The sequence below is a fragment of the Pezoporus wallicus genome, unplaced genomic scaffold (genome assembly GCF_028554395.1).
Source record: "Pezoporus wallicus isolate ANWC-B61680 ecotype Strahan unplaced genomic scaffold, APGP_CSIRO_Pwel_v1 contig_7071, whole genome shotgun sequence".
NCBI lineage: Eukaryota > Metazoa > Chordata > Aves > Psittaciformes > Psittacidae > Pezoporus > Pezoporus wallicus.
This window is the reverse complement of record NW_026640445.1, coordinates 395,356-423,314: the sequence shown is the minus strand read 5'-3', so window position 1 is coordinate 423,314 and position 27,959 is coordinate 395,356. Positions and strand designations below refer to the sequence as shown.

The following is a 27,959-nucleotide window of genomic DNA, read 5'->3' as shown; positions in this document are numbered from 1 at the left end:
CTCAATATTATCATATGTGGGCTCCCATCTCAGAACATCAGCTGGGTAAAGTTCAACCTAGTAGTATAGTATAATCTTTAGACAGATGTAGCTTGCTAAGCAAAACCATCTGCAGCAATCTGCTCCAATGGGTTCTTCTGTTTATTAAGAAGTTTTTTGAAAACAATTCCACAGAGGTAAGGAAAAACAAAGGCCAGATTGCATAAATGATAACTCTTCCTTTTCCAAAATATTTGTTCATTATAAACGTCATGCGGCTTAATATGCAAAGACAACAGTTCACCTATTGATAAGACCACCCCCTATCAGTCTGACCAATATTAACCTCTTTGCTCCCCTGTGTTCCCTTCCCTTCCTATTTTCTCTTGATTTCTACAGAGATCACGATCTCCAGGGGCCCAGCCTATTACCTAATCACTTCTGTGAAGTACAGCACAGGGGTATGAAGAAAACTTGCTGGAATAAAAATTGAGTGAGCAATTAGCCCATGATAAGTACATTTCCAGTTCAGTGTCCTAGATGAATACCATACTTCTTAGTATGTGGAGATGTGAGATATGCTTAAATAAGGAGAAAATCCTAAACCGTGTACTACCTAACAATTGCAGATACACAGCTGAAGCAGTTCTGAAAGATGGGGAAAACAATACAGTGTTATCTCATGCACTGAATTAGGTTATCACATTCTTTTCTAAGGTGCTTTCTAGCCCTAACCATTCTATGACTCTGATTCCCCATACTGATTTACAGTCAATCATAATGACTAGTTTCTTTCTGTTTTGCAGAAGTAATATCTGGATAGGCTTCTGCCTGAAAATTAGCATCACCCTGGTGATGAGGAGTGGTCTTAACATGAGCCCACATCCCTAAAGGACTCCTGCCAAGATGCTGACATTGAAAACTCTGACCTCCACATACCTATCAAAGTATTTAAGGCAGAAGATGAAGACAGGAACCAAGACACTAACAACTTAACACTTAAAGATAACACATCCCAGACTGTTAACAGTAGGAGACCAGTTTCATTTTCAAGCACGTGAAGTAAAAGCAGAGGATGGCAATATTATAGAATTCATTCAAGACTTATTTAACTTTATTCAAGGGGGTCCAAATTATGTGATCAAGGAACAAGCACTGTTCTGGTTAGGGAACTGAAATTGTCAATAACCGCATCTAGTTTTCTGCTCATTTTTGACATTTGTATTCTGCCCATGGTTAGATTTGGCTGTAATTTCATTTCCTCCATTTCTGAAACAGGGATGGTGCTCATTACCAAGACAACTTTTCACAGTAATTGCTTTAGAGCATCCGAGAGAGGAAAGAAAACCTGTTGTTGTGACAATAGTGGCTCAGTTTCTCAGTGTTGGCAGGTGACTGGAAGCATACCCACATTAGTGAAGTGCTTTCTTTTCCCTTAATACTGTGTTCATACACGTCAAATGAAGAGCCCAACTTTATTCCAGATGACAGAAAGTCTTAGCAAAATCAATAATAAATTTTTTTTGTATAATTGCTTCATTTCAGCAAGGCATAGGCACATTGAGAGAAGCTCCACACATCAGAATTTACACATGCCCAAACAGTTTTATCAGGTTTTGAGATTTTACTCTGTCACAAAATGGATGCCTAAGGGTCGCTCAAAGAATGACCATAAAAAGTACTCACAGGAGCAGTTATAATTTGATACATAAAGGCATGACTTAAGAGAATTCAATGGCAAGGTTCACTCTAGTATTTAATGCATGGATGAAACATACAAAGGAAAATTGAGGTAAAAATCAAGCTAAAAACGAATGATACAGAGGCCAAAGGGCACGAAAGGGTAAGGGGGGCCTCCCATTGAGTCATGAGGTTCAGAGTAGACCTGCTTGGTTTATAAGCTTCTTTCCCATGACCCTGCCTTTATCAAGTTGTTTATTTCTTCTTTTTTCAATAAGGGCATTTTAACACTGTGCCAAGACCATTTTGCTGCCACAAGAATGCCACAGAAGAAAAATTAGTTATAAACACATTGAAAATTTTTAAGCCACTGTTTCTAGGAATAAAAAAATAAAAATAAAAAAAAAAAAGGAAAAAAGAAAACCCTATTTCTTATAACAACGAAATACTGATGGGTATTTGTGTTAGAGTTCAGTTTCATACTGGCACACCAATGAATGACACACAAATGGAAGAACTGAGTTATAAAAGCCCATTTCTGCCACTGAAAGTGTGTCCTTTTTAAGGACTTGTTGACAGAATAGCACAACATGACACCTCTGAACAATACCACTTTGCCAGCCAAAAGCTGCTGCATTATGTGTGGCTTTATTCCAACCTTTGCTTTATTTAAACATTAAATAAAGCAGCAGTGATTATTTTCCATTGATCTAGGCAGCTAGTCACAAGATGTGAAACAGAAAATACTCAAATAAGAGTGGCTTAGTGAATAATACCCATTAAATCTATCAAGTGAAATTGGTTTGCTATCAATGTGGTTAATATGCCAAAGTGTATCAGCAGACAGTTCATATGCAGTCTCAGAAAACTTGTCTGTAGCAAATACAGTTCCCCATTCTTTTCTCTTGAAATTGCATCTCATCATGGTAATAGTAGACATTAAACTGCTACTGAGATTTTGTCACACAGTTTAGCTGTTATAGCCATCCTAAAACACAAAGGTCAAATCTCGCTTGGTGCCCAGCTTTTAGAGGCTAATTGGAGATTTTTTTCCCCAACAAACAATAGCCAATTAACATAAACTGGTTGTCAGAGAAATAGCTCCTGGATGTTTCCTTCTCGTTAACGTTATGAGTCACAACATTTTTTAAGGGAGCAGGAAAATAGAAATAGAAACCATATAGGTCAGAAACAGATCTCAGCAGGAAGAGGGGAAAGGGCCATAAGTGTAAAAGGATAAAGATTTTCTACAAATCAAATCACGGTGCAGAGTTATAATGTTATTCTGTTACATTAACATGTAAAGACCAAGCTTTATCAGAAGAAACCCCAGCTGCTTGCTGCCAGTGCTAAAGAGATACCTCAACCCTCAGGACAGCTGTAACTCAAGAGATGTGGGTTATAGCACAAACTACCTGCTTGAAAACAGTGCCCAGAACACCTGCATACCTTAAGGCCATGAGTATTTTTAGCATGCAAAGAGAGAAGTCACTTCAGATTACAAGCCAACCCACAAGACAACAAGCCAAACTGTGCTTGAGTAGAACCATGCATTTCAAGGGACCAGTGCTAAAGCACGGGTCTAGAGCTGGGTGTGAGTGACTAGGCAAAATCTTCAAAACAGAGAGCCCATTTTCACCTGTTACTTGCAAAGTAGCAGGCACCCAGTAACACAACCAATGAACTTCTTTCCCTGAGCTCTGTACCCAAACACTGGATCTTCTATGACCACAAAAGAACCTGTTCAGATATTCCCCTATTCCCCACATACAATGGGACTTGACACATTCTAGATGAAGGCTGCTCACTCTAAAAATCATTTATGTATGATGCACCCTGACACACCAATCCATCGCTGGTAATACAATTTCAGTGGCATGGACAAATAACCTACATATAATCATTTACTCCTGAAACACTGCAGGGAATTTTCAGAAGCTCAATTTATCAGAACAGATCCAGAAAATACATGCTGGTGTTAGTGGACATGATGGACACCTTATGAATACAATTCCATGCATTAATGGCCATGTACCATCTCATTACTTCTTTTTAGAAGCAATCTTGTTCTCTTTCCATGGAGAAATATTTCCTCACTAGAACAAGTAAGCTTTAGTGGCTAGTTGAGAAAATCCTATTCTGACTGACTTTAATAATTTAATAATTAATGATACCCATTATTAAATATATCTTCCTTGCATATTAAATTCTGGTGGTCTTAAAAAGGGAGACCAAAACATGGCTGTTATCCCAGTGATTAGGCTTTCTTTCTCATTAAAGACTTCTTTGCACATGCTCACAGGAAAGCAGAACAACTGCACGGTAAAGAACAAAATCGGGATGGAACTCATGAGACCCATTAGAATAACCTTTTGGAGATTTGCAGCTACATCACACAAACTTCCCTAGGCAACTTGTCCTCTTTGTGACTGACACCTCTTCCTGGATGAAATGGAGAAATCCTAGAAGAGCTTAAACTGATAAAATGCCTTTTAGGGATTGATAGCTCAACACAGTTCAGGATAATGCAGTATTTTATTCAGCCACAAAACATAAACAAATTTCTTTGATACCAGTATTTCTTAAAGGGCTCTTATTCCTCCTAGCCCTTATTTGGCTGGGAGAAGAATACAGAAGGTGATCAAGGAAGAACATTAAGAAAATAAGAATCATTAGAAGAGATTATTTTGGTTCTTTAGCTAATGAGCTTCATCTTTGCCATGCTGTGCAAGTTCTTCCCACACATTCTCATTAAAATGAGAAGTTTTGCATTAGCCTTTACACATTTCCTTGTGGTGGAAGCTCTCTGGTGCCTCGGGATGGTGGGAAGGTCTAAAAGGTTCTTCCCCAGAGCCCCTATATGTAAGGAAGTTACAGCCAGGAACCTGGGACCAAGCTCATTAGCATGAGTGAGTGGTTGCTGGATCATTTTTTAACCCCAGATTAAATTTAAGGATACATGATAGGCATCCATCTCTGCAGGGAGGGAAATTCTATTCCTGACAATGAAAGCCAAAGCCTATAGTAGTTATTCTGCAAGTAAGTCTATAGTAGGTTGGAAGCAAAGAGATTTCAGCAAGAAGTTCTTTAAATGATTAGCCATTAGTGGCTTTGATATAGTACCAAGGACTACAGAGGGATGCCATGCAGAAATGCAGAGATGCTAATAAGATACAGATGTACCTATATCTACAGCTGTATCAATGTTTCTACCAGCGGCATTGCAGAGAAGAGCTACACAAGGTGCAGGGATCATGAAATACATACACGGTGCTTCCACTTAAACCTGGTGCTGCAAAATAAATGTTGATGATGTCTTTCACAGACAGGTATGGGTGTACAGACCAGCATAGCCTAATACCTACCACACACTTGCCTATAACACACAAAAAAATCCTTGCATTTCTGCTGGCATTTCTCCTGGTACCATAATCCCTGGCATATTAAAAAGGTCAGTAAAACCAAACAAATTAAATAGAATGCTGTCCTTTTAAACTGGCTTACTGTGCATGATCTCCTACCTGAAGAATTCCTTCATTTTTTCAGATTTGGATCAAGCCAGGCTAGAGGTGCAAGCTGGTGAAATCTCATGTAAATGGTTTTGATAAAGAAGATTTGGTGACAAAAAAATTTAGTAAATTAATGAGTCTTCCTTTCCAGAGACAAAAATAAACATATCGGAGGCAACGTGAAATAACTGAGAATAAAAAAAAAATGTTCTGAAGATATAATGGGCAAAATATCTTATCCCAAGGCCAAAGTTCACCAGTTTTCACTTTGATTTATGCAGCAGCATTTTAGGATATGGTAAAATTACAGAGCAACAGTCTTCTGAAATCTGACAAACTTGTCATGTCAACAGATGGGCTGTAAGAACAGAAGCTCTGAACTGGGATTAAGATGATTTGGTCTTGAATGATTCCATCTAACTGCTAGTTACAGCTAAAACAGCTAGATATATACTTAGATCGTTACCCATCTATCATAAATCAGTCTGTTCATGAAAAACTACATCTATCGCTCCTTGTAAACTTTCCACCCACTATTCTGGTTCTTTGAACAAAATTATGCAGCATATCAGGTCAGAGAATTAATATTGGCTGACCAGAAAAATGGATGCCTTCACCTCTTGACATTTCAGCCATCACTTTGAGTTATGTTGCGTAAATCTAATCATAGGATGCTACCTTGTACCATGCTGTTATACCTGATGCAATAAATCACTAAATCCTGTTAGAATCAATCTATGCTCAGCTGCAGTACTACTGTCATACCCACTGCTACACATACCAAACCTCACACTGTAGCAGAGTGCTTCATTTCACAAGTGTTGGAATTATATTTAAGGGAACAGATTCAGGTAATCAAGACTTCACTTTGTTTGTATTTTTAGGATTAAGAGTTCCTGAAAATAAGGTCCAGAAAACGTAGGTGGAATAGGCAACTTTAGAACCCTGACTGGCACTCACATATATGAAATCTATCGTAGCTTTGACCTAAAGCTAAATGTAGTAAAGATTATGTTCACATACAAGCATGCATCCAAAGACATCATCCCACCCTCCCACCCCCAACTTAGAAAATTATATTCTTCTTCTGCATTGAACCAGTTCATGGCTGCAAGCAGAAACACATAGGAAGAAAGCTTCCCCTACACCGTGTCATTAACGTGTATCTTTGGCTTCTTCATCCAGGTCAATACAAGGTTTCTGTGCCCATATGAAATATGCTTGCAGCTTATGTAACACTTCATAGGCTACTATTTCCAGTCTGTTTTTTCCAGAGTGCTTCTGTTGGAAATAAAATGTCACACACGTATGTGTACGTGCAAACATTATTCCAAGACTATAAACCTCCAAGTACTAAAATGACCCTGAAAAGACAATTTAGCTCATAGCAAGCCTAATAAATAATCACACTTATGTTTGGACTGGAGCAGCAAACAAACAAAACACCACCAGAAAAAAAACCACCACAGCTCTACTAGTCTGTGACCACAGCTTCCAGAAAAGACCTTCCAAAACCAGGCAAGGTAATAAAGCTATCAAACCTGGCAGTGGAGATTACTAATAAGAAAAATGAGATGGATGCTAATCTATTGCAGTACTTCATTAATTAGATCTTCAACTTGTAGAGCACAATTTGCAGGAAATACTGTGCAGTTCTGTAGAGTAATTTAAACGAAGACAGCCTGTCAAAATCCATTTGTTTGGCTCATAATTTTCTTCTCTGCTTTTATTCACCCATTAAGTGTTATAGCAATTTCCAAGCATAAATCTACTCCAATTTTCAAACTGTATTTGCACACCCTAAAGTACACAGACACTGCAAACTGTATGGCCAATACAAATCAACTATCATATGTCAGTGCAAGGGAATAAAACATAATTTCAGGCTTCCTGAAGCCTGTTACTGAAAATCTTCCCCTAAAAATAAACAAATAAAAACCAGCAGGCCAGGCACTAAAACAAGATAGGACAACTCAAATGTCAATAGCATTTATCTGGAATCAGCTTCCTAGAGCTAACTTTGGCAGTGCTCTTTCTTGGTTTCTTTTCTGATCCCCATAAGGGTAAGAAACATGCTAGACTCATCTATCATATTCACATACTTGTGCCTCTGAGGACCAGTGAACTCCATTCCTGGTCATGCTTATGCGTGTGCAAGCTAGAACCATATGACAAACATGCATTGCACACACTTCCATCCTCCACTGCTTGTCCCACCGAAAGGGGATAGGCATGACCAACAGCCACACCTACAGACCGTGGCTGTTTAGCTCAGGCTGTAAAGAAACGCAGCTTCCTTCTCTGAATACAAATTTTTATGGTGACTACTCCAACACAGTAATGCAATTCCTAGCAGAATCACTCCAGGCCTTCTCATTGGATTGTTTCAGACAAGCCCCTTGTCTCCCTGCCAGACACTGGCAGAGCAGTATATATGTCCTGGATGCTTACTTCTAGAGAAGGGGAGCCATCCTTCTCTGTAAGGTCAGAAGGCTTAAACAAAGAAATGAAGGTCTTCAACAGTCACTGACTGAAGGCACAACACACACAAACACACGCAATCCCCTGAAAACAAATCTCAAATGGGAAATGCATGCAGAACTGCAAAATTTTGAGAAAAGCATTATTTCATGAGACTAGATGAAATTAGGGTTCATTTTTTGATGTATTATGGAGCAGGATGAAGAAAAGTGGTTGTCTAAAACAAGCTATCTGTTTAGCATTGATTAATCCATCCTCAAACAGTACGTTTAAAGTTCTAATTCTTAAGCAAGTGCACTGTCAACCTTACTGCACTTAGAAGAATTGCTTGACCATAGCTGCGAGAAGAATTATCAGAAGAAAACTTTTCAGAAGTTATTGATAAGACCAATAACAAGAAAACCTACCTCCACCTTTTATTGATCAATTTCAACTAACTTTTCCAATTTTTAACACCAGGAAGGATTCAAGTTGCAGAAATTCAATACTTCTTCAGCGAGGCATCACTGCAAGGATGCCACTTTCCAACTCATAGATTATCACCAGCGTAATGTCACTGACATCTGTAATTCCCATTTGAATCACACAGGATCCCAAAACTATATTATATGTGGCACTAGAGAGAGCTGAGTGTATTCCCAATAAAACTTGAAGATTGACAAAGATGCATGGTATGTACTGCTCATTACAAAAATGCATTACTCATCTAAATCTGTCATGGAATGATTCATAAGCAATTCATTTGTAAGCTAGGCAAAAACTGTCCCTGTTCAGAGTTCCTTTCTAAATTTAGATTCCACAGCAGTTAGCTTTAAAAGAAATATTAAATCAGTGATGGGATGTGGAACATTATTCTTTTAGAGAAAAATAAGAGGTTGTCTAGGGATTCTAATTCAACAAGATATGAATGAGTATAACCAACTTTAAATACTAGGAATATTTTTGCATCCCTGTTCCACTAATTAAGAAATACCTTTAGCTGAAGCTGAATTGAAGAGTCCTGTTAGCTGGAGCTAATAAGGCCAAGCTAGTTTCTACAAGACTAAACACATTAGAACTTTTTCTCTGCCTTGGAAACAGCAAAGATTCAGCTTCACAGTCTTGCCTCCAGCAATACTTTACATAACTGCATTTTATAAAATGTCGTCAGCTCCTTCAGTGCCTGTAAGGGAATGCCATAGTTCTATGTTTGTCACACTTCTTCTGACTACTGACCAAAACAATAGGAATATCATTAACTTGATCGACAGCATATGGATCATGAAGGGTTAAACTGTTCTTTCCACAACTAGATCCCACAAGTACATCCAACAACAACAAAAAAGTTTACAAAACATCTTTAATTAGATTCAAATTCCAAAACAGACTTCAGCTTTTCCTTGGGATGTGTGTTACAGATTTTGCATGAACTTCATGTCAAAGGATTTTATTGTTCCTTGAAATTGGTGTATGGACAAAAATTTTCTTTCCTTCTGCATACATGGACTCCAATGAAACATTCCCATTCAACAAGGAAATTGTTTACATTCAGCCCACTTTATTGGCAATAGAAGTCTTAAGTTATACTTTACTTCCTTGGTACTGTTACTCTCCAGAGCCATAAGATTCCTAAGTATGAACCTGACACCACTGAGGTTTGCGAGACAGATGATCAGAAATTACAAGCTGATGAACAGAGATTCCCTGATGACACTAAGTCCCACGTAGGAGCTCTAGCACAAGACTGCAGACATTCAGCATAAAGTTGTTTCAGTCCTAAACTTCCATAGATTTCCCATTGTAGAACAGAAACCTCAGCAGTCTTGGAAGACCCAGCTCAAAATAGAGCTCTTGGTATTTTTCCTTTTTTATTTTTAAGGTTAGTTTGGCTGTCCTTGCTGGATACAGGATATAGCACATCCCAAAACATCTGACTTAGTCCCTCTAAAATAGATATTTTTTCTGCTGGAAGAGGCATTACTTAACACTTTTGGAAGCTAATTTTACTATAACATTAAGTACTTTGTCCAAATTTAAACACAAGCGTGAACTGCAACAAAAGGTTTCAACGATAAGTGGGTATTTTGGGAAAAAGATGTAATGATTCATTAATAATTGTACTCTGATAACACTGTTAGGAAATCCATGTAGGTAAATAGAGATACTATGATTCCATATTGCCAGCAGAGTGCAGAAATAAAAGAGAGAGCAGGGAAATTGCATCTGAGAAAGAAGTCAGAAAAGTGCATTTATGTGGCCTTTTATCCCTGGCAGAAAACATGGTGATTTGAGAATTCATCTTAGCAGCCTTATTAGCTCCCAGTCTGCCTAAAATGCACAGCACAAAGTGGAAAAATGTGTATAGCTTGCAGAGAAAAACAACATCTTGTTTCACTAAGATCTATGTATTGCCAAAGGACAGTGACATTGAAAAACAGGAAGATGGCCAACAGCAGCCCCTATAGCAAGTTTATGCTAAGAGCTTGAAGGTTTGTGAGCAACAGAGAAATTCAGCAAGTAGCATCTGTTTCTTTGATTTTGTATTAAGCATTTTCTAGTAATAAGCGAAATGAATCCAAACCCCAGCACAAGTCATATCAACTTCATGGGTTTTCTCATGGGAAAAATAATATATGTAACAGGTCCGATATCTCAAAAAACTGAGAATAAAATTCAGAACTATGTCAAGGAATGAAAGAAAGAACTTATCTGATCCTGAATAATCCTCTCCACATACAATTCATAAAGCACAGTGAATAAAGCATATGCAGTTTTCTATCCAAACTGCTTCCCAAGGCAAGGCGCCTCATGAATCCAGCAGACAAATACGTGCAAAGAGCTGTTTATTCTCACTCTAATTCTTGCTTTTTTCATATAATAGAAACAAGCACACTGGCATGCTAAGGGGCCCAGAATGGTGATTCATTTAAACGTTTTATTTGTGAAGCTACATATCCACTCAAGAGCCAAAAGCAGCATCATTGTAATGGTTGACTTCATGATCTTATAGGTCTTTTCCAACCTAGTTGATTCTACGATTCTATGATTGTCTTTCACCTCACAGAGTATGAGCCAAATCCTCTCCAGTTTCATGCCTCAAATTCATTCAAAACTTGTGCCTGAAAAAAACTCCAATTCCTTTCATACTCAGCATTATCCCCATCAGTAGAAAAGAGTACACAAGACCCAAGACACTGTAAAAATCACATACTGATGATACAGGAGTCAAATATTGTACACTGTTCTTAAGACCAGAAAGAAGAGCACCTGGTGAGCCAGTATGCTGAGCCAGTATGCTGCCATCGTGCATTTTCATAGGGCTGAAAGACAGACCAAAGGGCAGCTGGTGAGAAGAATCAGTGGTGGAATCAGTGGTGGAGGTGGCACGGCATTGCAGTGCAGAGATCTTCACAAAGGCCAAATAGCCTTCAGCTGCTCAGCTCAGTCACTCATCCCAGTATCATTTGGTTTCAAAATTCTGTAAGAAAATATATATACTCACCACAATTTTCAAAAAGAGAGCAGGAAGGGGGAGGAATAAACAGTCCAAGCTCATGTCATACATAAATTGTCAGAGTCCCATGTCTCTAAGCTGCAACAAATATGAAAAAAAGAATTAAACTAAGAGAGCCTAAATGAACTAAAATTAGTACTGTGGCAGAGGAGAACATATCCATTGCCAAAGGCAAAGGAAGAGTTGATGAATGATGCAACTACAGCAGCCGAAAGATAAATCCCTATTCCCCACACAAAATCTTTTTTAACAAATAAATTAGTAATGACTTCAAAAGCAGATACACCTGTGCTGATCTAACAGGGATGACAGCAGACGATGTTAGACAGGACTGGGCAGAATTCAAAATGTCATGTTGTGTACAGTCATAAGGAAAGTGAAGTGTTACTGCTTTTGGTGCTATGAAATCCTCAGGATTCACTGTTGCCTACTGATGCCCTTTGCAATGGGCTTTCATTTCTCTTACTCTTTTCATTCTCTCTTTTGCTAGCTTAAGTATCACAAGATAGGAGCTAAACTTCTTCAGATTGATCTTCTTTCTAGACCTTATGAACCAAACACAGGCACTAAACAATTGCTACATGAAACAATAGGCTGCTGCTCTCAGTTCCAGCCTCTCCCAAAAACAACATACTCCTCAAAATTAGTTTATCTGCTTTCAAAGAGCAGCCCTTTTCATATGAAAAGGGCAGATGTACATTTATACCACTGGATTTTAGTTTTTGATGCCAGTGGGTATGCAACCAAGCTTTGCAGAAATGAAAGCCTAGCTGACTTGTTTAATCCACCCCATCAATATCCACCTCACTCCCTGCTTTCTACGCTTGTAGGAGGAAATATGCAGACAGGCTACTCTGTCCCTTCCAACATCAGAGTGAAATACGTGGTACAGCCTGTCTTATCCATCAAGAAGTTTTGCTTAACCTGAAATTTATTCCTCAAGACAACATTATCCAAAGGAAAGCTTACTATCTTAATTGAAAAAGATAAGAGAGCATAGGTGGGTTTCTAACATCTCCTATATCCCCCAAAAGACAAAATGTTACATTCAGCTTAAGTAGGTTATAGCTTCCAGGCTCCATTCATCTAATGTGATGTGAATTAGAGATAATTCCCCATTCTCTGGATTGTTGTGCAGGAATATAAATTCAGTTTTCATAAGAATTCACTGACTGCTAAAGCCATTCAAACTGTCTATGATATCAATGCTACTAATCATATTTCCCCTCCATGTCCCTCCCTCTCTTTTCCCTTGAAAAATCCAGAGAGAGAGACACTTCTATATCAACATTAAATGAATTTGCTGCCCAGAAGCCAAACTGTGTTCTTTTATACTTGGCACTCACAGAGTAGTGAGAAATAAGAATAAACGAGAGCCATTAATTAAATCTCACAGGGAACCACATTGCTGCAAATGGAAAAAAACAACCTATTTTTCCTATAACTACTATTTTGTGCTAAATGCATCATAATTGCTATTCAAGATGACATTAAGAGTTTGTTTTTCCAGCATGCACTTTCTTCTTATTTGTGATCAGACTGCAGATTAAGTCTGATTCTTTGCATCCAAACCTAAGCATGAGTTTTCCAAGTCATGGGTATGCCTGCAGTGCAAGTGTGACTGCAGAGCCCCAAGCCACAGGTGAAGCAGTGTGGTGCCAGTGGACCTCCAGCAAATGGCTTCATAAACAGAGTCACTGCCAACAGGCTTGCAAGCCTTAAGGCCTTTTCCAGGTCTGGCCATACCAGATAAAAGTATGATTTTGATTGAAAGCCCTTCAAGTTGAAACATGATTTTCATTTACCTAATTGCAAGGCTTCCCATTTCAAAGAAGCTACAAAGTAAATTTTGTTGAAATACCAAAAACTTCAGGTTTGTTTTGTCTTCATTTAGGTAGCTGTCCCAGTGCACTTTCCCTCCCCCTCAGCTGATCAAAGAGAACACCCTGAACATCTTAAAAATCACACCTTGTGTGAAACAGCTTTTCTTTTTCTTTTTTTTTTTTTTTGTTAAATGAAGAGAGAAATCCATGAAGGGGACTGTAGTGCTCTCTACAACTACCTGAAAGGAGGTTGTAGTCAGGTGGTGGTTAGTCTCTTCTCCCAGGTAACAAGTGATAGGACAAGAAGAAACAGCCTCAAGCTGTGCCAGGGGAGGTTTAGACTGGATGTTAAAAAAATGTTTTCACCAAACGGGTGGTCAGGCATTGGAACAAGCTCCCCAGGGTACCGGTGGAGTCACCAACCTTGGAAATGTTCAAAAAATATCTAGATGGGGACCTTAGTGACATGGTTTAGTGGTGGTCTGGGCAGTGATGGGGTAATGGTTGGACTTTATGACCTTAAAGGTCTTTTCAAACTTAGTTGATTCTGTGAATCTATGAAGTTCCAAGCTCATTTTCCTGCATTTTGTTACATTACACACATATGAAAGCCTTTCTAAACTTGCAACTCTTATTACATAGATTACAGCAGACTGTATAAAACCAAACACAAGACACAGTAGAAAGCACCATGAATCACAAATTCTGATATCACAACCTGTGTTTAGAGCTAAATTGACATTTCTCAGCTTGCTTTTGACAGTGGCACCACTCTTGCTCCCTGTTGCCAGAGTCTGATTATAAAATGTTAACATCAAAAGCCTGGCACCACTATGACCCCTCTATTTATCAGAGGAAACTACAGCTCTCTGCAACCTGCACATCCTTGCTTTGCAACACACAAGGATTACCAACAGACAGCTGCTGAAGACAATCTTTTTCCCACAGGCATGCTCAGCCCTTTTAATACTCCTAATCCCTTAAAGGCTCAAGTCAAGCTCAAATCAAATAAGAAAGGGTATTTAATAAAAGGGAAGATACAAGATCTCCATTCTCCTATTTGAGTATAGGAAACCCAGCAGAGGGAATGCAATCCTCACATGCCTGTAATCACAGAGAAGGCCTGGAAGTGCTTGTGAATGTTGCAACAGCTGCACAGATGTTATGTCTAAACTGTACTTCCCATCTGAGCAAGTAGTTAAACAGCATGATCCTATCCTCCAAAGCAAGTAGGTTTCAAAACCAAGTTCTAATAGATGACAGCCCAAATGAGACAGAAGAAAATCCTCCACTAAATACACACAGCAGAAAGGAACCTCATAGTTTTACAGTGACAGGTATAAAAGAGTCTGTAGCCTTTGGAAAATAATACCCAGAAATATCATGTATCAAAGTGACTAGCAAAGCAAAGACACTAAATATGTGTGTATGCCCCCAGCTACACCCATCTAAAGACAGAGCTATCATTCAGTACACATGCACACAAAAATAGAAAATCCTATCACATAGTCTAGCATTGTGTATACATACACATATGTGCGAATGCTATACCAAATATAATCTTAGGGGGTATCCCCATCATTCCAATCATCTATTTCTGTCCTTCCACAAGCCCAGAGGATGGACTTGCTTATTTTTCACTGCCTTAGGGCTTTCTACCAGAAACTTACTTCTAAACCCCTTATTCAACAGCCCCCAATGCACTTAACAGCCCTTGAATTTCTCTCATCCATTGTGTATCTATCTATATTTGCCTTCACAGCCCTTTACAGCAAGTGGTTCTATAATTAATGCTTTGTCTTACATGAAGAAATCCTTTCTTTGCTTTAAACCTTGTGCCATCTTGTTTTCCAGTTCCAGTCACCATTCTTGGTTTTAGACACACCTGTTTACATATATATCACATACATACATACACTCTTTTCTTTTTCATAATACCTTTATTTTGCTCACACATGGGAGCCACTCCATCTCTCCTAGCTCAGATAAGTCTTGAGACCAATAAGTCTAAGGAGATTGTAGACTTGGTATCTGGTATCAGAACACTCCACCATTTATGTCCAGTAAGCCTTGGGGATAACTACGAAATTCAGGTCCAGTTTCAGCCCTTAGTGAGAACACTTCCTACAGAAGGGAGATTTCAGCTGAGGGCTTGGGTATGGGTTCTTTCTGTAAAGTTTCTCACTGAAAAGCAATGTCCTACAAATGGCTCCAGAAGTTCAGTACAGTTTCTCAGCTGGAGATACAAACTTGCACCATCATATGCCCCAGGCAATACAGGGTTTTCTCTTCATTTAGCTGGAATGCTGCAAATGCAGGTTAGAAGATAACACCTAACAAAGGGTAACAAAAACCTGTGCTGTGCAGGTTGCAGCAAGGGCAGAACATCCTCCCTGCAGCTGTCTGGGAAGCCCAGATATTCCTCCCCCCTTTTCTATTTCTGTTTTGTAAGGTGATGAGAATCAGAATAATGTGCTGTATTATGCATGTGAATGTGCATACGTGTGAATGTGAATGATTCATAGAGACAGAATGCAACTTCTGTGTTGTTCAACTTTACATAATTTCTAAATACTGTATTTGGGTTTGACTACCAAGCAGTTCAGGACTGATGTTTTCAGGGAATTATGAGTAATTCAATATGCTTTTCCCTGTGTGTACAGCTCAGCATTATGTGGGCATTGGTGCAGTGTTCATTGTCTACCATGCATTAAATCTGCATTTAGCCCAAGGATTTATAATGCAGTAACTCAGTATTGAAAGATTTGTTAGAATTAAAAAACTTGTAATTCAATTAATGACAAAGTACCATTGATTGTCTTAAATAACCCTTCCCTTCTTACAGTTACTCTGGAATAACAAAAGGGTTGATCATGTCATACAGAACAAAAAACCTTCCATAGCCAATTTTTCTACAGGTCCATAGATTAACCTTTAATGTCTGGCAAAGCAGCATTTTACATGACAACATCAATTTTGTCAACACTTAAGTAAACAAAACCAAAAACATTCCAGTCAGTCACAGCTTGTAAAAATGCAATTCTATATACCCTGAGCTCTCTTCTAACCAAATTATAAATTTATACCGATAAACTTCAAAAATATTCTCAGGCTTTTATGTGCTCTATAATTTAACAAAAACCAGTGACTTTTCAATAGGTTGATCTAATTATTTTTAATAATAATAAAAAAAAAGAGGGAATGTAATTCCATTGAAGGATTACATAGGATTTCATGTGCAGAAAGAATATTCTCTGTCAGAAGAGAATCAAAGTAATTCCTAGTAACTTACTGATTTCAGGGCTATTTCTACTGAATTCTGTTAGGTTTATCCCTCATAATGTGATTCCAAGAGATTTTGCAACAAGGAATGGTAAATGTTTTTGTTTTGGTTTTTTTTTTTTTTGCACCTAAGTAATGGTTTGCAAACAATTACATTTATCAGACAGTAATCCACAAAACCACCACCAGGAGATAACAGAAAATGATACTGTAATGTATTCAAATCTCAGTGAAATTGCCATTTAAGCAGTAGTTCTATTTTTGGTTTTCTTTCCTTACAAAACAGTATTTACAGCACATTGCAGTGTGGCCCTTGAGTCAGTGGCCTTCTCCTTGATCACACATACTGCCATAGAGGAAAGATGGGTTTTTCATGTTCAGCAGTGACCTAATCCCAAAGCAGTTTTCCATCAGTATGAATGGAAGTAGCATTATTTCATTACCAGTTTGAATGGGAGTAGCATTAGGCCAACGATATGTCAGGCAAAATTAAAGATTATGAGCTAGCTGCATCTGACCACAAGAGTGCTGAAAACAATGTGAATGCAGAACCATAAAGTCTAATTAAAGTCTTAAGTACTTAAAGGTTGATTTACTTCACCAGAATGATTTCATTCTCTTAAAATTCTCTGCATTTCTTTTATTCTTACTGCATTTACTTAAATGTTTTTGCAAGCCAAGAAAACTGCCATTTGCATGTTGAAAATGTTGAAATGTGAAGCTTTCAGCAGTTGAAATCTGTTTCTTAAAGCTTCTTCCACAGGGGAGGGAAGGAAAAAAAAAGGGGGGGGATCAAATCAGCCTTTCCCACACAATTCCGGTTTTGACAAATTGGCATTTCTAGATGAAGCATGTTCTTCTAAAACATCCTGTTCAGTTCTATTTAAATACAGAAAAAATGTGAGCAGTGAAACTATGTGATGAAGTATATTTTATCTGGGACTCAAATCCTGAAATATTGAGCACGGCTACAAGAACCTTATTCAATAACAGCTCCAATGAGACAAACCAGACAAAATTGTTTTTTGAAGTTGTAAGGGCGATTGCTTGGAAAAAGTACCTGCATTGCAAACAAAATCATTTCTTTGTCATTACTTCTCTTGCAGAGGTGTTCAGAATATCTAACTGCTATTTCAAGTAAAAGGGGGTGAAATAGTGTGGTTTAAACTTGATAGTGTGAAGCTCACTGCCACCGAAATACAGCCAATTTAGGATGGTGTTACTTACACACAGCTGGGACAATATAAACAATTATATTCATTTCTTACAGCTGAGATCTCATTATGTGCTGCACAAAATAACATCCACAATTAGCATAAGACTGGTTACTGTACCTTTTTTTTTTGGATGTAAATTTGTTCTCCAACATCCAATTCTGGAGAGTGCCATAAGCCAACCAGATCCATGAGGCTTCATTTAAATAATCAAACACTGAATAGACTGAAATTTTAATTCTCAAGCATTCCTATTTTTTCACCTCAGAAATGCATGATAGAGAACATAATTCACAAAATCTACAAAATTGTAGATTTTCATAATTTGCTACCCTTCACTTAATTTAATAACAACGTTATGAATTAATTTGTTTTACAAATTTACTTAATTGTATGCTTACTGCCAAATGCTTTAAAATTGTAGCAAGCCTGTGTACATCGATGAAAAGATCTAAAAACAGGAAACCAAGGGGACATCAAGGAATACAAAGCTTAAAATGTAAAATTAAAACATTAATTTAAATTTGTAATAACGCAGGTGACGTATGTGACTAAACCAATGTAAGACAGATATAAATATTAACAAAAAAAAAAAGCAACAAAACAACAACCTTAAGTCAAGTAACCGATTCTCGTTCATGTCTCAGATAACAGACAGTAAGCAGCCATCAGCCCAGTCTTTACAGCAATAAAGGTTAAAGAAAGTCCTGGCAAAAACTTAGCTGTGGCAGCAGCTGACTAGAGACCCGTTTGCAACAGTTGAAAACTGCCAAGAAAGATTTTCGTAAGCTTTCTGAAGATTAAAAGAAAACGTAATCAACGGGGGAAACTCAAGCCCTGTAATGTAGACGTGGTAGTACGATAACAGGCTAAAAACGAGGAACAGAAACACAACCCTCTCAAACCAATATTGAATAACAAGCTTCAGCACACCTTCATCTTCCCTGTATGCAAATTGCCAGATACATGCTGTTAGATACCAAATCTATGTACATTCAAAACCAATCTGTGTGTCCAATTGAAGCCAACTAAGGTAATTCACCTCCTGTCTCTAGAAGATTGCTTAAAGAGTCAACAGTATAAAGACAACAGATAGGAATTATGGGCATCAAAATAATTGGGGGAAAATCATTGAACATTAATGCAACAAAACTAAATAAATCACTTCTTGGTTGTGATACGCAGATAGACTACACAACTGGTTAAAGTTGTAAAGTAGGTATGCTTTTATTCAGCGCTGAGACGCACAGGGGATAGCGCTTCCAAAGGCATGCGCGCCTCAGTGTTGTTTCCTTCTACATTTATTCTCTAAAGTTATATATATTCATGAGGTTGCCCAATATGCCTATACATATTCATGTCCTGTCCCCACTTCGTATTATAATGAGCCTGCGCAGTGCCCCCCCCCCCCGGGGTCATGGGTGAGGGTCTCAAGATGAAGTAAATGAGTCATCCTCTTGTGAGTAGGGGTCTTCAAGATGAAGTAAATGAGTCTTCCTCGAGCGTGAACTTTTCACCTCTAGCCGTCACACATGCTCTTTAGGAGTCTGGTCAAAGTCCAAACCATGAAGCTGGTCTTCACTGGAACTAAGTAACTGTTCCTCCCCCTTATCAGTCTCTTTCTTCCCCTTACCAGACTGTTTCTCCCCCTTATCAATAGCCTATTGTCCTGGTACTGCATGGCAAGCTTGACAGGTATTTGCAAACAATGCTTTCTGTTAAACAGGCAAAATTCCTTTATCCCCCCTTTACAACCCCCCTGTACATTGGTCAGCCCTCTGCATCAGTTGCTTCTAGACGGTCTCAGTGATTGCTGAATACAGCCCACAACTGATCTGCCCTGATCTCAGGTTACTCTCTCCTTATTTTTCTCTGAGTTTAGACAACAGAAGAAATCCCAGACACGGGGAGGGGGGGGGGAATAACATACATGTCTGAAAAGTGCTATCGAATTGCAATTGCAAGCAATTGATTAACAAGTTGTTGCAAAGCCCACATCAATAAACTGAGATAAGGAGTTGTACTGGCCCCCCTCTCATGGGAGGGAGCAGATACCAGCAGATAACTAGCATTAAGAGAATTCAGGTAATTGAGTCTGGTTGCAACAATGACAAATGTAAGAAGACAAGGATGTTAGTCCCTCTCACACCACTCAACATCATAAAATGGTTTTGGTCCAATTTTGGGACTCATAACATCCCTGCTCTAACACGAGTTTCTTTGACGCATTAGCACATATACTGTATAAGTGTATGTATTCTGTATATACACGAGTCCAATGTATTTTCCTAGCACATGTAAAGCAGGATCTGAGAGCATAACATAGCCAGCACGGTGTCTCTACTAGACAGGAAGCAGCCTGCGTTGCCACCTAACCCGATATAAACCTCATGGCACTCATTTTCATATTTGCCATTCTTTGCTGTTGATTATAGTGCAAACAATTAAATTCTTCATCTCAATTCCTCAAGCAACACTGTCCACACGATCGGCCAGGGAAGCTGCACAGTATTATTTCAACCCACTTATTGCAGCACTTGCATGCAGCAGGGAAAAACCCAAGTGTGATAGGGATTCAGACTGTGGTGGCAAAACTATTAATGTTTTAAGAGGCATGTTAATATTATTAAGAGGTGTGGCTAAATGAAGGTGTTACTAAAGGAAAATCCCCTTCACCTAAAAGCTATCAATGACCAGAGAATGCTCTCAACTCCCAACTTCTAAACAAAGCCAACGTAGCATGTGCTACCCCAGGCTCCAACAAGAGCCATCTCTCCATAGCTTCATGATTAGAATAGCGGCTGTTAACAAGGTAGTTAAGGAGTCTGCACGCCACAGGGATGGATACCTGGCTTTGTTACTGATATTACTGGGGTTTTTCTCCTATTTCTTCTTTCTCTGACACAGTATATAGGTTGGATTTGCAATCACTTGGCAGCAGCGGGGAGGCGCCTTCCAAATGCTGTCTCACGATGATTGGAGTTAATAAAGCTCTTTCTGTCTGACCTGTCCTAAACCGTACTTGCTTCATTACACAGTTGGAGCTCCCACGTTCTCCGACAAGATGTTATCACTCTTTAGAAATGGTAATGTATGCATTGTTGAAATTCACACATAAATTATTGATACCACAACTGATTGAAAATTCACCAAATAAACTACTCATGATTATTATTATGTTGACTATTCTTTTTGTGCGTGAATTATGTACCTCTGAGATTAAATCTTTACTTGATATGTGTCCCGGGTTCAGCAGGAGCAGTCATTTTTTCTCCTTCTTAGTAGATAGTGCAGTGTTGTGTTTTGACTTTCGGCCTGGGAACAGAGCTGATAACAATGACGTTTAGTCTGACCAAAGACTTTGTGAGCCTCATGCTCTGCCAGGGAGGAGGGGAAGCCGGGAGGAAGCAGAGACAGGACACCTGACCCAAACTGACCAAAGAGGTATTCCATACCACAGCATGTCCTGCCCAGGATGTAACTGAGAGTCACCTGGAAGGGCTAGTATATGGCGGGGTTGGAGGAGGTATTAGTTGGTGCTTGGTCAGGCTGGGGGGCAAGTTATCAGTCAGCTGGTGGTGAGGTGTTTATTCTTTTCCCTTGTTATTTCCTTTATCATTATTATCATTGGTGGTAGCAGTAGTGATTTGTGTTATACCTTAGTTACTAAACTGTTCTTATCTCAACCCGTGGGAGTTGCATTCTTTTCAATTCTCCTCTCAGTCCCTCCTGGAGTAGGGGGAGGGCAAGAAGGGGGGAGTGAGTGAACAAGTTGCCTGACTGGTTTTAAACCATTACAACATGTCAAAATATGGCAAGAAGTTTATACCAATTCTTCTGTGATATAGGAGTGTATATCTAATTGAGGACTTGGGTTTAATACTATCATTAATATTTTGTAAACTACTTACAGGCCAAGGTAAATAAATGCACATTGCAGTCTATGGGAAAGTCAGAAATTAGTTTCCATAGACCTGCAAAATAAGTTTGACCTCATTCTAACCCTCACATTATGGTCACTTCTGTTTGAGCAATCATCCTTTTTATATGAATAATCTAATTCCAGTAAGAGCACATTACTCTGAAGAATATAAATGCACAGATGTAGGTCTCTCTCTACTTAAGTATCACAATAACTAATGTTACAAAAGAAGCTTATTTTCACCTTTAAGGTTTCCAGAATTAGCAAAAGACAACAATATATCTATATTCAGATATTTTTTCTCTTAAATATTTTTATAGTAAAAGCAATATCTAGGCTTCAAAGATTTATTTACTTTTTTTTAATATTCACATGTGTAAACATTTCTGGTGCAGAGGTAAAAAGCTGGGCAAATGAGCAATATTCTAATTTGCTGGACAGCTAGAAAACAATCAAACACAAAACCAGTTTGTATCATAGCAACCTGATTTACCTTACCCAGAATAAAAAAGGAATTTGCTTCCCAACAATTTTCTTCAACGTTTAATTGAGGAAGGAGACTAAAATACATACAAGCTAAGACTCAAAATACTTAGGAGACTTATCATTAAAAGGAATATGGCAAGGGATAAATTTCTCTTAAGATTCTCTAAAGAACAAAACACTTCAGTTTGCTTAGTCTTCCCTGAACCCTTTCAGGAATACTGCCAAAGATCATCAAACCAGTATTCAGTAGACAGACATTTCAGTAGCCACCACATGAATTTATTCCTCGTTCATCCACTTGGCCTCCCTTTCAAAGGAACCATCTCATCAGTTGCTTCTGAACCTCTCATTTAGCAAACGACGTGGGCATAACTGCAGCCACTTTGTACTAATATGTTCCAACATGCTGGAAAGGTGTAGTTCTGGCCCAAAATGAACCAAGCATTCTGCCCTTTACAGCTTTATCTAATAGTGTGCAAGACTATTTAGCACCACACTGAACAGGAACCGAATCCTATCTAACCTCTATCTCATCTATTTATCCTGCAGCCACAGGAACATCAGTGTGGTGTCAAGTTAGCTCAGGATCCTTAGTACCCTTAAAACAGAGGTTACAGTAATTTGCGGAGTTCAGACTGCAGCAGCAGACAGCTCATCTAGCAGCTGCAAAGAACAACAGACTCTTTAAATGAATTATTGTATCTAATTGGCACAGCCTGCAAGATACTGCAGGAAAAAACTTCTAAATATATTCACTACTGATCATATTAGGAAAAAATAAGAGACACAATAAAACAAAACATTCAAATCCAGGTTAATTTTTCCAGAACAAATGTCCAATGTTCTTAATTTGTTTCTAAAGGTGTATTACCAATTACTTCATGCAAACCCCCCTGAAGTAATCATTTTGCCTGCGGCTGTAGCAACATGAGTACTGAATTGTTTAAGAACTGGACTAACAAACCCACCGACCAGACCTCTATGGCGCTGCCCATGGGTTCTCCACCAGCCTGGCACACTCAGCTCTGTGGATACTCAAGCTGGTCCTTTTCATATCCTCCTCCTCTTCCCCACCTTCCCTGCCCGTTTTTCTGTAGCACCACTCCAGCCGCACGAGCTGCACTTCCAGGTCTCAGTTGCTTCAAAATAAGCCCCTCTGAACCCTGTTTTACCATACCTGAGGATTCCCCTGCTCCCACCACCCTGCATTACTCATTTTCCACCCTGTCCACTCCTGCCTCACTTCACTGTGGCCTGTAACCACTGCTCCTGGTTTCCAGCTCTCCCCAGACGGCTGGCAGCAAGCTAGCAAAGGTGCTCTTGCAGCCTTTTTCCAGGTGGATCCTATCAGGATCCTGCCTAGGCCTCGCAGCCCTGCCATTGACATTCACAGGGATACACAGCAAGGCTAATGGCCCCAGAGCTAGTCAAGCTGCACAGCCTCTCCACAGCATCCTGGGCGCCCAACAAGCACCCAAGGGAGCAGCAGGGGTTCACTGCTACCACCCTCGCTGCAGGGTGGCTCCAAGGTCTCCACAGACAGGTTCCACCCCTCAGCAGCTACCAGTTCACCAAGCCTCCATCACACCTGTACATCTGCAGGAGAAGGAGCTACCTTCCACAAGGGCCAAGCCTCTGCCATTTCAGGACTGTCTGTACCAAGCACAGCTGCATAGTGGTGGGGGCTCAGGCAGTGTCTCCCCAGGTCTTCCTTGAGGATCCTGTCAGTCTCTATACCCCCTTCCCACTCTGCCTGCCTACCCGCTCGCTCAGCTCCAGGCTTCTCATACAGCACAGGCCCTCACAGGCCAAGGTGCACCAGGGCCAAGGCCTCCAAGGCAGCTGTCCCAGATAGCACCAGACAATTCCTGGTGAGGAAAGCCCCCTCTCATTCCCATTAATTTCAGCAGTGCTGTACTAGACTTGGAAAAGCCATGGATTTGGGCAGGAGCTGGGGTATTGATCACCTTCAAGATCAGCCTCCTTCACTGCAAAACCATTTAGAGGGGCTGGTGGCATCCTCCAGCTCCTAACCTGCTGATGTAGTTTCAACGAGTCAGTGTGCATCACATGGCTGCACTTCCCCCACAGACACCCTCAGCTTGGGGCTACCCACAAGGTCCTTTAGCACCAGCTGCACAAGCCAGCAATGTATTAGTCCAGAGATTTTTACTGATACAAATCTTCCTCTGAGGTAATTTGTCTGGATCAAGTTTTGCCATGTCAATTTTTAAACTTAATTAACTGTGTTCTCAATAAAAGCAAGATTAGGAACATAACGATTAATTAGATCCTTTTAGGTAAAGCAGTGGTTGAATTAGCTAAATAAAAACAGCAGAGAAGCTGGCAAGATAACACCCCAATGATGGATGTAGGTTTGTCCTACAAAAGCAAATGCAAGAAGCATTATGCATTAGCACAACAGAAATAACTGCAACATTAATCATTGGAAGTGTGCAAGTTATACACAGCTGCTTTTTATACAAAGGCATAGCTATTGTAATGACACCTTACCCCAGGGCGGGGGGGAGGGAAGCTTCAGCCTCTCCATATGATGTTAGAATTTAAGAATTAAATTTATTCAGGTAAGGAATCAGGGACCAGTCCTACTAACCTGTATTTCTAAGATGAGGTATTACATAGATGAAGATAACTCAGATACTTTTTTTCTCTTATTTCTGTGGGAGTAGTAGGCCTTTAGTTATCCACTACTGCACATCAATATCAATTATTACTGTAATGTTTTAAAGCTGTTCCGAGATTGAATTCTTTTTCTCTGAATCCTCGTTTATTTTTTTATTTCCATATTTCTATAATATATGAACACATACAAAATAGCAATTCGAAACATTCTGGTCACTGGAGAGAGCTCTAGGAAAAGACAAACATCAATATTTACAACAGAAACCCTAGCAGGTCCTTCTTTCAAGAGTTAGAATTGCATCAGTGCAGATTTCTGTGAACTGATATCTGAGACACCAGTTTCTCCCATGTTCCTTTTTAAGTTAAAGCTTTTTTCTCTATCTTTTGCAAATTTTAGTTCTTAAAAAAATGATGTTATCATCTGCTTGAAAAGCATTTTAAAAGCACAGGATATTATGTAGTTATAGAAGAGTTGCTATACAATGGTCAATTTCACAGGTAAATTAGGATTCTAGTTTGCAGAACTCAGGAAGAAACTTCTAAAGCTTAAATACTTTTGAAGGATTTAATCAATCCAATTGAATATCTTAGCATTTATAAACCAGACGACATTGACAAATTGGATGGAGAATATTTCCTCATGTCTGCAAGTAACTGATAGTAACCAAATGGATTTAGCACTGGTCCCAGTAGTCTATTTAGTTCTGCAAAGACCTTGCAGACATCAGTATTCATTTGTCCCTCTTGTTACCTTCCACCATTTCTTTTCTCAGCTTAGCTTGGACTAAAAACCTTCTTGATATGGGTACAATTAAACTAAGTGCTTGACTTCTAGCAAAATATGACTTCAGCCTAACATAAGTTTTCTTAATAGTAAGTGTAATTCAAATCAGAAGATAAAAATGACTGATCACTTTGTACATGCAGGTAAAGCCAGCTTTTTCCTGCATTATTTCCCTATTTTACACCATTATTTAGACTTAAAAGATTTAGAGGATAGCTATTTCTTATGAGGTTGATCCAGCAGTGGTATTTTCTTAACTTTGTCAAAGGAAGTCATCGCACTTTTCTGTTCCAACTCAACAACAGCATCTTGTGAGTTACAGTGGGATGAAGCTGGTTCCAGATGCAGGGGCTACTCATTGTCAAAGGCCTTATTCTTTTTACTAGCCAGAACTAAGATTTATTGGCATTATTGTTGTAGCATAATTATGTCAAATAAGTTTAGTTTTGCTTAATTGTATCTCATATGTATTTAAATCCAGAACGGTTGTGGTAACATCTCATAAGTTGTGAGACTGAATTTCATAGACAAATTCTAAAATTATTGTGTCTAAAAATCAGTGAAATAGATTGACCCCCCTCCCCCCCCCAAAAAAAAAGAACATCAAGAACATCACAAATCTTTAAATATCCAAAATTGCAGGGTTTGGGTTTTTTTTGGTTGGTTTTTTTTTGTTGTTGTTGTTGTCTTGGGGGGAGGGGGCGGGAAGGGGAAAAGTAATATGCGTACTACCCATTTTCTTTTATTCACTCTACACAACCAGAACTGTAACTGAGGAGCTGACTCTATCATTTGCAATGAGTCACAATTAAATGGAGGCTGCCAGACTCAATTAATGTGTCGGTTTAGTGCAGATATTGTTCTCTCAAACTAAAGTGAGAACAATTTTTTTCCAGGTCCCAGGGGTTTATTACTTCTTGCTTGTGAAAAAAAAAGCATACTTCACTCGAGCATTTCCAACTCCCGTTGCCACTAACCGTACAGCAACAAAAACCTAAGAAAAGCAGCCTTCTGGGACCCCACACACTAAAAAACATGTTGCTCAAAAACTGGCATAATAAAACACTTGCACATCTGTCAAAAATAAGCTATCGGTCTCAACATATTTTAAAGTTATTGGCTGTTATGCTTTAAATCTGAATAGGTGAGCTTTTGTGTGTGTTATGATGCAGGGTTTTTTTTATTATTTTAAGCAATTCTGGTAAACAAATTAAGATTTAGCCTAAGTGTTAGACTAGCTCTTACAAGTGAGCACTGGAGTGGACTTTATGATGTCTAATAGACACTGAATTAAGAGTCAAAAGCACTCTGTAGACAACTATAGGTTTTTCCTTCTCCACCCAGACACATTTCAACCAAACTTAACACCCTTTGCTAACTGTGGTTCAATTGGCCAGAAGTTCGAACTTGCAGCAAGACAAGAGGCCACTGAACAGACAGAACAAAGGCCCATAATCTTCCTTCCTTTAAGGAACCGAGCTACAATGTAACAATGGGGAAGAGGTCAAAACCCCTATGACTGTACAAGTGTGAGGAACAGGAGCCAGAAGATGCCTTGGCAGTGGTTGTTATGAAACTTCCCTTCATTCGAAGGCACGGTACAGGACTGCTTTCCAATAACCAGTTTTCAGACCTGTCCATCCAGGCCTGCTATTTACAAAACAGAGGAGCCTGCTTCTCCAGAAAGTGGAAACCACCTCCCATCTTCAGCTGCAAAACACTCTACTCTCATTTTCATAAAGCACTTCAAAAGTTACTGAGAGTTTAAGCACACTTACCCTCCTGAAAAATAGGAGGGAAAATATTCTTCACTTTCCTAGCCTCTGTTAGAGATATTTGACAGAAACCCAGGAATATCGCATAAAAAGAGAAGGAACTGCCAAATAATCAAGTCCTAGCATATCAAGAAAACAAACTTGCAATTGTAGTTCTCCCCATCAAGCATTTGGCCCTACATTCAACAAGTCCTGCCAAAAGGAGGAGAAGAAAAAAAACAAAACACCCTCCCCCCAGGCTCTTAAAAGAGCAGCAAACCCAGCTGCTAGCAATATCCACCGTTACTGATTACTGTTTTAAATGCAGCTTTAAGGCAGCCACACACCTGTGATAAGAATAGCTGAAAATTTAGCCACTTAGTAGCACAATTTCAGTAAACCTGCACAATCCTTGCTCCTGAAGAGTAATGACTAGCTACAAACTTCAGAAGGAAGCTCCCTCACCAAACGGCTAGAGGGCTTTTTTCCCTCTTTTTTTTTTTTTTTGTTTTAATTTGTTTGGGGGTTTGTTTACTTTTAACTGGAGTAGGACTAAGCGCTTGAGCTGATGGCATTATTCTCTTCACCCCCCTTGGCAAGGAAGACAGTAGCATTTCAGTGCCACTTACCCTGTCACTTTTTATTCCTGTTCCTCCCAGCCATATAGACTCCCACTGCTTCCTGCTTGTCTTGTAAATAAGTATTGTGTCTCCCAGCTAATGGTCAGGCTCCAAAGCTGACAATCCATTAACCATCCTTTCACAGCTCTTGAAGCATGTGCCTTCTGCCAACATCTGAACCCGACCCATTAAAATCAGCTCTTAGCTAAGCACAGATGTTTTCCTGATTGCTTTCCGCAGACACAAGAGGACAATGAACCTCACTGCCTGCCTGCAAGTACATTGCCCA

General features: G+C 39.2%; 1 long non-coding RNA gene across 2 annotated transcripts; it reads right to left on the bottom strand.

The window, feature by feature from the left end:
- Positions 1-27,959, bottom strand: LOC130604441 (uncharacterized). Of its 2 annotated transcripts, none has more exons than XR_008973454.1 (3): positions 27,680-27,959; positions 21,756-21,824; positions 1-627 (listed from the first exon to the last, which is right to left on the bottom strand). It is a non-coding gene; the product is annotated as an uncharacterized LOC130604441 (long non-coding RNA). The 2 variants fall into 2 exon arrangements; XR_008973455.1 differs by lacking the exon at positions 27,680-27,959 and adding an exon at positions 23,485-23,844.